This window comes from Ochotona princeps, chromosome 3 (assembly GCF_030435755.1).
Source record: "Ochotona princeps isolate mOchPri1 chromosome 3, mOchPri1.hap1, whole genome shotgun sequence".
Lineage (NCBI taxonomy): Eukaryota > Metazoa > Chordata > Mammalia > Lagomorpha > Ochotonidae > Ochotona > Ochotona princeps.
In genome coordinates, this window is record NC_080834.1 from 108348781 (window position 1) to 108360641 (window position 11861).

The following is an 11861-nucleotide window of genomic DNA, read 5'->3' on the forward strand; positions in this document are numbered from 1 at the left end:
CAGGAGGAATATAAAACTAAAAGGTAAGCAAAGAAAAGCATGAGTACATTCTCCTTGTTTTTATATTTCATTGTGCAAGAGATGAGTAAGGGGCACCTGAACCCCTTTTCCATTTTATAATACCTTTCCAGAACAATTCATAGAAGTTTTATTGCAAGTTGTAGGCAAGTCACGGTAGGAATAAAGCAAACTTCAGTCAAATGGACCTGCCTGAGTTTGCAACTTGATTTGTTTATTACCTAAGTGATCACTGGTAAGTCACTCAAACTTTTTGAGCACACGTTTTCTGTACAATAGAAAGTGTAAAAGGAAATACCCATGTTAATTTCAGGAATAACATAAGGCTAAAATACATTTTGATATAATCCAGTCATGTACATTTAAATGATGTTGGAAAAGTGAAGGTATGTATATGAGGTCTTTAACTCACTAGCTCGATAACTTGCAAAAAGCTTAGGTGTCTCTCTTACTTGAATTTTCTCATTTGTGTAGTGAGATTAATAATAGCAAGTATTAATAGCAAGTATGTCAGAATTTAAATGACTTAATACTACAATACCATTTAGAACACTGGTTCGTAATAAACTGTAAAACATTCTTAGTTATCATTATTTTATAATTTAATCTGTTATTTATTATACACTCAATAAATGGTTCTGTTCTTAATAGCCCTTACTTTCTTCTACCTAGAAAATCAAAATATCCTATCAGAATTTATTCTTTGAGAGCAACAAGATAAGGCAGAATATTTAGTTTATATTGTCTTCATATAAGGAAAGATATTTTAAGTTCTCATCACCTGCCAACCATTTATTTTCTGTAAACCAAGATTAATTTTAAACTTCTTGGAATGCCATAGGACTCTAGTGTTTGCAATTGCAGCTGCTTCATCATCTTTGAAATAATTCCTTCTGTTCTTTTGCACATGCCTCTCCATGATTAACAAACTTTATTTTTGTTCACTCATTTTATCTTGTTCCACTTGTGCATGGAAACCTGTCTATAGACTGTCTATTCCTGCCAGTTTCAAAATTCCCAAGGAATGATTCTGCTAGGCATCAGCATTAGATCTACCTCTCAAAATATTGTCCTGAACCACTATAGCTAGTCCTGGCATGCTGTATTGAGAAAATAGATCAAAGAGTATCATGCTGTGTTAAGAGAAATACCGGATGGGATATCTTCCAGGGTATAAATCTAGCAAGGTCTCTAAAGGATCAACAAAGACAGCATAATTCAGGGACTGTATTGAGATTATGAAGACATACCATGATTAAATACATATTATATATATGATGTATATTATATTATATTATATTATATTATATTATATTATATTATATTATATTATCTGGTAAGTCTGGCCAGAACATATCTTATAAGAAGTTGACATAATCAACTGAACACTGGTGATGAACAAGAAGCTTGGGTAACGTCAATTTGTGATACTGAAAAATGCACTTATTATGATAACATATCTGTGTTAAAATCTCCCTCAGGGGATATAAATTGCACTGTTTAAGTAGCAAAAAAAAAAGCAAACAATGAAACCATGGTTACTAAGTTGTCTTCTAAATGAAATGGTTCTGAATAAGCGCAGAGATATTATTTTCTAAGTGCAGAGCTTGAGGCTAAAACTGAATTTCAGGGAAGTATATGTGTTGTTGAGCTTAAATAAAAGAGTGCATATACATGGAGACTTTAAAAGTAAAGTTGGGCATCAGTGCAGTGGCATAACAAACTATTCTTCTGTCTGCTGTATACTTACTGCTCTGTTTCCCAATCCAGCTCCCTTTTTATGGACTGGGAAATCAGTGGACAATTGCCCAATGCCTTGGTCCTCTGAAATCACTTCGAAAACGTGGAGGAAGCTCCTGGCTCCAGGCTGTGCTTGAGCCCAGATCTGACTGCTGCAGCCATTTGTGGAATGAATCAGCATATGGAAAATGTCTGTCTCTATCCCTTCCCTCTCTCCTTGTAATTCCGATATCCCAAGTAAAACAAGTTAACCTTAAAAAAAGAAAGTTTGCTTGGTATATGCTTGCAATGAAAGAATCTCAACTGAACTTGAACTGTGGCAATGCAACAAGGTGGAGGAATCCACCATGGGGGAGGGTTTAGGGAGGGGTGGGGGGAATCCCAGTACCTATAAAACTGTGTCACATAATGCAATGCAATAAAAAAAAAGATGATGCTAAAAATGACTTGCCTTCGTTGTTTTATACTTTGGAAACCATGTGGCGTGAAAGGTGTTATCTTCCACTGCTCGCTATGATCTCATGGCAGTGTGTTCACTATGTCTGCTACCTCATGGAGGCCTCATCTCAGTATCTGGTGTTCCCTGCTGCTTATGCCAGCCTAAAGATGGAGTTTGGCCATTTCAACTCTGAGTACTTATTTAATGACAAACATTGATGATATAAGATCAATATCTTATTTTGATTCTCAGTCATTTTCTCCACATTATTGCATGTCAGAATTATACAATTCCTAGCAAGGTAATGTTGGCACTTTCATATGGTAACCCAGGTCTGCAGAATAGATGAAGTTACATTTGACAATAAACCTCAAATGAGATTAGCATGAGGACCATTCCTTCTAAAACCTCTTTGTTGCTTAAAGGGCTATTTGACACTGACTCCTTGTCATCAGATATTCTCCCCCCAGCCCTGTGGGATTAATTCAACAACCAGGTCAAATACAACCTGGTAATGAGGGACAAATGGAACATGAACAAGATTGATCAGCTTTGACTTTGGGAAATGAATCTTCATTGCAAGGAGTGCATAAAAATCAAGATGGAGTTACTATTGTCAGTCCTACAAGAAATTACTGAAAGCTGTGGTGCTATGAAGGAAGGATTTATGAGTGATTGTTGACAGTAACTGTCACAAAAGACTGCAGAATGACCCTCTACAGAGGGTCCCCATTTCAAAACAGGTGCAAACTTAGTGCTAGAATCTGCACATAATACTCATGACAAAGCATTGAGGAAGCTCTTTGATTTCTTTTATTTGAGAAGGATTAGGGCTAGGATATTGACTTAAAATTTTGTTGTAAGGTCTGGACATTCTCACCTAGACTGGGCTGATGCATTGAGAATAGCTCTTTGTAATGTAGGCAGAAGACTGAATAGCTTATTTTCAAGCAGCCCACCATAGTACACACAGATCATTCTGCACTACTAATTCTGAAGTAAAGGGCAGATGACTGCTTTATTTCTGCCTAGTTGGGAGATACTATTCCAGCCATCTTGCCCCTAGGTACCTTTGGGGAACTTGTATGTGACACTTAAGACAGTCCAGACGAAGGGCAGCCACCAATGCTGAGAGAGCAGCCAAGGTGGCAGTCCTAACAACAGTGAAGCCTCCCAAAGTGGTGGTTACTGATTCAGTCTTGCCTGACAGACAGGACTACATCAGAGAGGTGGATTAACTTTCGATAGACTACGCAGGACATGACAGATCTCTCCAGGCAGTTGAGTAGATCTATTGGAAAGCCTATCCCAGCTCTGAATTTTTCAGTCTGCAGTGGATGCTGATGGAGCCCCCACTACTGTGTGCTAGTATGGAGATGCCATGTGGATTAAGAGGCATAATTGGCAAACACTAGAACCTCGCTAGAAATGACCTTAGCCACTGATTTTGAGGAATCCACCCCTGGATTCACCATTCCCATCTCAAAAAAAAAAAAGGCAACATCTGAAATGGAAGTAATACAGACTGTTCAACACACGTCAGAGGTCCCTTTAAGGTAAAACTCTCCCAATTTCTGCCATGATGCCTTTATGAAAGTGACGGGAAAGACATACGATCGTGCATGGGTAGGATCTCCAGGATGCAGACATGGGTCAAGTTATTAAGTTCTAACTGCCAGGACCCAGCCAGTGTTCCAGGTTGATTTATGACCTGTCCATGTGCTTGCTTCAGCGGTGCATATACTCAAATTATACTGGTCTAAGTCAACGTGTGCTCTGGGAAAAATACGGGGAACAAACCTCCCTACTATGTAGACACTGGAGTAAATGATAGTATAGAACAGGGTGCTTCTGGATATGAGGTCAAGTCAATGGTATGACTCAGTTGTTAAAGCACCAGTGGAGAATGTGACGGGGTGCAGCCAGGTGAAAGTACCCCATAACAGTGGGCAGATATGACTCCATTTAGGTTCCTTGAGTACATTTTGAGCACAGCTAACTATAGCACTTGTTAGTTGATTGGCTTAACATGTGGTCTTTTTTTATGAATCTAGTTTTTTTATTAAATTTATTCATTAATTACATTGTGTTGTAATTTCATAGGAACTGGAATTCTCCCCCCTCTTCCCCACACCCTCCCCCCATGGTGGGTTTCACCACCCTGTTGCGTAAACCATAGTTCAAGTTCAGTTGAGATTCCCTCTTAGCAAGCATATGCCAAGCATAGAGTCCAGCATCTTATAGTCCAGTCAAGTCCAACTACTTATTGGGGAGACCCTCTCTGGTCTGAGGGCAGAGCCAGCAGAGTATCATCCCGGATCAAATAAAAGCACTAACATATTATCAGCAGCAATTAACATCGTTATGGAATTAATTAAGTTGAATGCATACTTTGTGGTGTGCACCACTTAAAGTGATAGATAATTTGTATTGTACACCAACCAGAATGTGGTCTGCTAATTGGATGGTTTGAGGAAAAAATCCCTGGCAGTTGCATGTCAATGGAAGCTGCCTGACTTTGGGATTTTGACAGGGATTTTGACAATCCCTGACTTTGGCCATGCAGCTTGGTGATTCCTGGAGTTACCAAGTTAGCCGTTGCCAAGTTGTTCAAATAGTGGAATATAGTGTATGAAAGAAAGAAAAAAAGCAAATGTCACATCTCCAGGCAACACATACCAATTTGCCAGCTATGCGAAGATTCCGGAAAATATGACTCACACTTACAAAGAAATCAGTCAATAGACACAGATTGAATAATGGTAGAAAAAAATGAAGTAGGAAGACAATACTTCCAAAAACTCTAATTAATATCCTCCCATGTTCAAGAACCTGAAAGCATATAAGGCAAAGAGGGCTGCTGGAATGAAAAATGGAAGGATAGATTTCAAATTGAACATTATGCAGATGAAAACAAAATGCCTAAAAAGATCCTACTGTGTGCAACAAGCAAAAAACTAGAAAAAAAATTAGCAGTTTATTAAGTAAATAAATACTACAGAAGAAGCAATCAGCAAACCCATCAGCATAGAATTACAAACTGAAACTAAGCACAAGGGGATAGTTTTTTTAAATGCTGTCGGATCCGTATATTTCATGTATCATTGTAGTTGTGACACAACAGTCAGTTTTATATATAATTAGATATCTATTAGAAATAAGAGAAACAAAAATATTTGAACAAACAATGGCTATGCTTTTCCACATTTGAGGTTCAGTATAAACCCACAAGTTTAAATAGCTCCATCAAACCTAAGGAGAATAAGTAGAAACAGGTACATCACAGTCCTGAAAAAATCAACCAACAAAAATGAAAAATCATTGGAAAAATGACAAATGCATTACACTTAAAGGGATAAGAGTAAGTAGTACACCCCCCCCCCACTAGATGCTGGCAGAATCAGAGGTGATAGGGCACATTCGATCTACTGCAGAAGAAGAGAGTGTCACCCCAAAAGAACACACCTTTCAAAGACATAGCTTAAAAGTACAAGCAAAAGAAAAATTTCTTTTCAGTGAATGAAAACTCAGCATTTATGATTAGCACTCTGTAATAAAACAAAAATCCAAAGGAATCCTATTTGGGAGAATAAAGTGATTCAAATGTGAAGATTTAGGCCTACACTAAAGACGGGAGAACATAATCAATATTGCAAAAGCTTTAATTTTTAAAAATACAAATAACCATATCTAGAAAGATGTATTGAATATTCAGAAGTATAATAGCAGGAAAAATTAGAAAAGTGAAATTGGAATTGGAATTTCTAATATGCATGAAGTGGCATGGTAAGATTCAATTACACCAATAAATCCAAGTAAATAGTATAAACACTACAGTTTAAAAAGAGATTTTCAAGTTACATGAAATAGCAAGATCTAACAACAAGCTGTCTACACAAGACTCACTTTCAAATTAAAGAAAATCAATACATCTCAAATTTAAGGCATAGGTAAAGGATTACCAGGAAAGGACTGTTTAGGAGTAACTGTGCAACTTATTTAATATCAGGTTAAAGATTAAACAGATTATAGAAGAAAGAATATTATATAAAGTAGATATTTCTTTTTTAAAGATTTATTTTATTTTTATTGCTAAGTCAGACTTATACAGAGGATGAAAGACAGAGAGGAAGATCTTCTGTCTGATGATTCACTCCCCAAGTAGCTGCAATGGGACATCTGGGTTGGGCTGGTTCCTACTGACACATGTAAAATCTGGGACTGAGTGAGCATGCCTGGCTGGGTTAGGCCACAGTACCTGATCATGAGTGTTGGAGTTGGGGTGGGCCATGTCAGGAGGTGCCACAACACTCACCAGAATGCAAGAGAATTGAATACAAGAGAAGATTCTGTAAGGGTTTTTTGGCCTCACTTCTGTGGGACTGTAATACCCACTGGTATTTGTGGATAGCTGTGGGTGGTGGCAGTTGAATCAGGTTGGATCATGGGACTCACCTGATACCCAAAGGAATTGATACAGGGGAGGCACAGTTGCGCCAGGTTGTAGCACCTGTCGACACATATAAAAACCAGGACTGAGGGCAGACTACGCCAAGCAGAGCCTTGGCACCTTCTGCCCAGATGCATGTGGGGGACATAGCAGTCAGCTCATCTCGGCTACCAGAGGACGTAGCATGCCTCATCAGATTGGGCCACTCTCCCAGCCCAGATTTCCAACATGTTCCTGGGCTTGTGGATATACTTGGGGATATACTGACCTCAGATTTTCTCAAACCTAGTGTAATGAAATCCATGACATCTCTGAACTTTCAAAACCACTCAGGTAACACCCTTGGAACACTCTTCCCCATATTGAGGTCTCTAAATGCTTCATCAAATGACTGTCCTCCCATCCCTGGGTGCTAACATAATGCAATGACAAAGAGCATTCCCCTCCCTTTCCTCACCTGCAGATCAAGGGAAAAAGAAAAGATTGAAACTTTTTCCCCACCCACCTTTCTTCATGCCTCTACTCTCTCCACACTAATCAGAGACCCATAACGATGTCCATCCCTCTCAACTATCTAAGTAATATTAAAACAGAATATTAATTAATGTATCTCCTTATTATTATAACCCAGTTCCTACCAGTCATTTAAGTATTTGTTTTCAAAATGGTAAGACTAAATTTTTTAATTTTTGCAGGAATTTAGAGTAATAATAAATCTGTAAATTAGCTTAATAATTTTACATATTTATTGAGATTAGCTGTGGAGACTTCACAGAAGTTTCAATAAAAGTGTCAGGAACTGCACATGATTCATAAAACATACATCTGACCTGATGGGATGTTAGTAAACAAAAAGCTGTGACATTCCAAGCCTATGTTTTCTATTTAGGCACTTAATGGCTTTCTAATACACATGAACTGGAACAAAATAGAAAATGTGCCTTACAACTTTTTGCAAATACCATGCTGAATTGAAACCATGGTTTATGGACTGATGAACCCTTACAGGCTTCCAGTAATTACCCACCAATAATTTTTATCAGTTCTAAAAGTGAGAAGGGGAGAAAGAGAGAGAAAGAGAGAGACAGAGACACACAGAGAGAGAAAATTCCTGGGGTCAGCACTGTGGCACACAGGTTAAGCCCCTGTCTGCAATTCCAGCATCTCATGTGAAACCAGTATAGTCTCAGTTGCTCCACATCTGATCTTGCATATGGCCTTGGACAGTAGCAGAGGATGGCTGCAGGTCTTGGACCCTCATACCCATGTGGGAAACTCAAAAGAAGCTCCTGGCTCCTGGTTTCAGATCAGCGTAGCTCAAGCTGTTGCAGCCATTTGGGATGTGAACCAGCAGAGGAAAGACATTCTGTGTCTCTCTTTATAACTCTGTCTTTAAAATTAAAATAAGGGCCTAGCAGCATCGCCTAGCAGTCTTGAACGCACCAGGATCCCATATGAGCACCGGTTCTAATCCCGGCAGCTTGACTTCCCATCCAGCTCCCTGCTTGTGCTATGGGAAAGTAGTCCAGGACGGCCCAACGCTTTGGGATGCTGCACCTGCGTGGGAGACCCGGAAGAGGGTTCTAGCTCCTGACTACGGATAGGCGCAGCACCGGCCGTTGCGGCTCACTTGGGGAGTGAATCATCATCTGTCCTCCTCTCTGTATATCTGACTTTGTAATAATAAAGTAATTAATTAATCTTTGAAAAATTAAAATGAACCTTTTAAAAAAAGAGCATTGCTTATTACCTGACAACATACTAATACTTGCTGATAGTGCTGATATTTTAAATCCATAAAATCCAGTTATTCAGAGTCAGATTCACCAGGAAAGGCATGTGATGCTTTCTCAAGCACAGCAGCTGAAACAAAGATAGTTTCACCCAAATATTTAATTTAATCATTAATTTAGAAGTATTGATTAAAACTAACAAAAACACAGTCTTTATGGCTGAAATCTTGAGCACTAAACAGCATATTAAATAGAATTGACTTTTATCATTAAAATAATTAGTAGAATAAATTTAGGATTATTCAACCTTAAAACCTGAGTTATGAATTAATGAGATCACTTCTTCCCCATGCATTTTGGTGCTCCTCAGTAAGATTGTGTTCAAAGTGACACATATTAACATATTTCATTTAAAGATAGGCTGTTTTATAACACAAATAATCAATACTGCACTCGCCACTAAAATTATACAGCAGGAGTCTTTTCCCTGCTGGGCAGAGGCACAGGTCTGGCGGGATTCAAGATTCAGCAAGTAACCCAGCACCATGGCCGAGCAAAGCGTTGCTGCTGGAAGTGGAACGGATTTTGACACAGCTTTCCAAGAGGTGCTGAAGATCACCCTCATCCAGCACAGACTAGCATGTGGGATCTGTGAAGCTGCTAAAACCTTACACGAGTGCCAGGCCCATCTCTGTGTGCATGCATCTAACCATGTCAAACCCACATATGTCATGTTGGTAGAGGCCCTGTGTGCTGAACACCAGATCAACACTTTTAAGGTTACTGCCCACAAGAAAATTGGGAGTAGACCTCTGCTGTAGCTGTGTCATGGTTTTGGCCTACAGCAAAGAATCTCAGGGCAAGGACATCATTGAAGAATACTTCAAAGACAAGAAATGAACAAATAAAAAATTGGCTCACACATAAAATAATTATATAGCAGGCATTTTCCAAAAATTATAGCAATTCCTTTCCCACTTCATAGGTCCTTGTATAATAATTTCGGTGTGCTATCCTGACATTAAAAAAAAAATGAATAACTGTCAGCTGATAAAACTTATTATTACCAGCAGTTTATGAAGCAAATTTTAATTCTAACAAGATTAACTTATTTCACAACTTAATTTATCAGCTTGTTAATCATTAGAGATTATCTTGGTTATAGAAAATTTTGTTGTTTTGGTATGTGATTCAAGATAAGTTTAAATGATTAAGACCCCATAATAAATTTTTTTTCCATCCTTATTATTTAGTTATCTGGGCAGAAATTCTTAATTTACCCTTTGCTCAAGCATTGATCCTGCGGCTGGTGCAGTCATAGCAAGCTAATCCTCCTGTGTGGTGTTATCATTCCTTCGGTTTCTATTCGAGTCTCAGCTGCTCCACTTCCTATCCATCTCCATACTTATGACCTAGGAAAGCAACAGAAAATGGCTCAAGTACTAGGGCTCTTCCACTCACTCGGGAGACCTGGCATAACACCTTGGATTCTGGCTTCCTATCGCGCAACTATGGCCGCTGCCGTCATTTAGGGAGTGAACCAGAAAGTGGAAGATCTTTCACACTTCTATCTCTCCCACTCTCTGCCTTTCAAATAAAAATAAAAATAATCTTTTTTTATAAAAATTAATCCTAAAAGTAACATCATTCCAAAGTTTATCAAGAATGAATATTCATAGCATAAAATGCAAATTTCATTAAAATAAGCATTTTAAATCATTGCTGACTTAAAATTTTATTATGAATTGCTGTATGTCATATGTATTCTTTTATCATTGTGTATTGATGAAAATGATAAATTAACCTAGAAGTAAACACAATTTTAATAATGAGTAACTGTTCAGTGTAAAATAAAATATTTTTATACCAAAATATATAGTTTTATTTGTGGTTTTGGAGAATTACGTAAAAGGAAATGGTAAAATTTAGACAATAAAAATTTTAAATAATCTTTTGAGAAAATAAATGAAACTATATGCTTAAGGAAAAGACATAATGGTATAAAAGCATATCTCTGAAAAAAAATTTTTCTATTATTAAACAGGTAATGTTACTACTGAAAATGGTTTTATCTAATTCTGCTATCATTCTGTTGGGGACATAGATGTTCTTATTGGAATTAAGTCATCGTTTGGGATATTCTGATTTCATCCAATTTTAGAGGATCTGGTTTGAGTCCTGGCCCCTCCACTTCTTACCCAACTTCCTGCTGGTGTGCACACTGGGAGAGCCTAGGATGACTCAAGTGCTAGGCCTCTGTCACATATGGGGAGACTTCTTTGAGTTCTAGGTTCCTGGCTTTAGCCTGTCCTGGACCTGGCTTTGATAGGTGTTTGGGGAGTGAACCAGCAGATAGAAGATTTCTGTTTGTTTCCGTCTCCTGGATACCATTTTAGAAGAGATGCCATGGTTTTATTTTAGATTGTTGCTATTTCCAAGACACTATAAATTATATTTCTTGAAATCACTACTGATAAAGCATTCTAAATGAGTTTAAAATTATTACTGTGACATTTTTCGTAATTCATTTAGGAGATAGTTGAGCAAAAAAAATTTAACGATACTAATGTACACTACATAACAAATATATTCTACATATAACTACGGTTTTCTCAATGAATATCTGTAGGACAAACAACAGATACTTATTTTGGAATTCTTTTAAAGTCTAAAAACACATGAATTTTAAAAATTAGTTGAGAGGAAGAGAGACATAGAATCAGACAGAGAGATCTCCCACTACCTCATTCACTCACCACATTTCTATAGCCAGGGCTAGGCTGAACTAAAGCTGGGTGTGTGGAAGTCAACCCGAGCTAACAATGCGGGTAGTAAGGATTCAACTGCAGGAGCCATCATCTGGTATCTCCCAGGATGTACATTAGCAGGAAGTTAAAATTAGGAACCGGAGTGTCAAAATATATCTAGGCACTCATGTGCCACACAGGCAACTGAACTTTTGTCTTAACCACTGGGCCAAAAACCCATCTCAAGTTAAATCAACACTTCAGCACTTTGATTATTCACTTTTTTGATTATAGTAGGAAGACATAGCTATCGAAAAATTTGAAATTATAAAAAGATCTCAAAATTGGTAAAAAATATTTTGTATTGTATATGGCCTCAAGTTTTCTAGTTTTGTCCTCAACATTTTAGCATAAATATTAATACATCATTAAATATCCCACAAAGCACCTTAAAGTGCATTTCAGTTTTTAGAGTTAATTTATATGGAAATCATCATAAACCTTCTTTATAAAGGTCCATTCTAACATTAGTTATAATGGAAAAACAATGTCATCAAATTGGCCAAGAGAAGAATATTTAAATTAAAAAATTAAGTAATGGTCCATTATTAATCCATCTGTCATACTTTACCAATGAGTAGAAGCCATATTTAAATCCTATTTACTCCTTGAATTACAATAAATTATCCTCTAATTCCACTAAACAATTTAAGATATATTCATTAGCTGCTTTT

At 37.5% G+C, this 11861-nt stretch overlaps 1 pseudogene; it reads left to right on the forward strand.

The window, feature by feature from the left end:
* Positions 1-8925: 8925 nt before the first annotated feature.
* LOC118758866 (small ribosomal subunit protein eS12-like) lies at positions 8926-9280 on the forward strand (annotated as a pseudogene).
* Positions 9281-11861: the final 2581 nt, after the last annotated feature.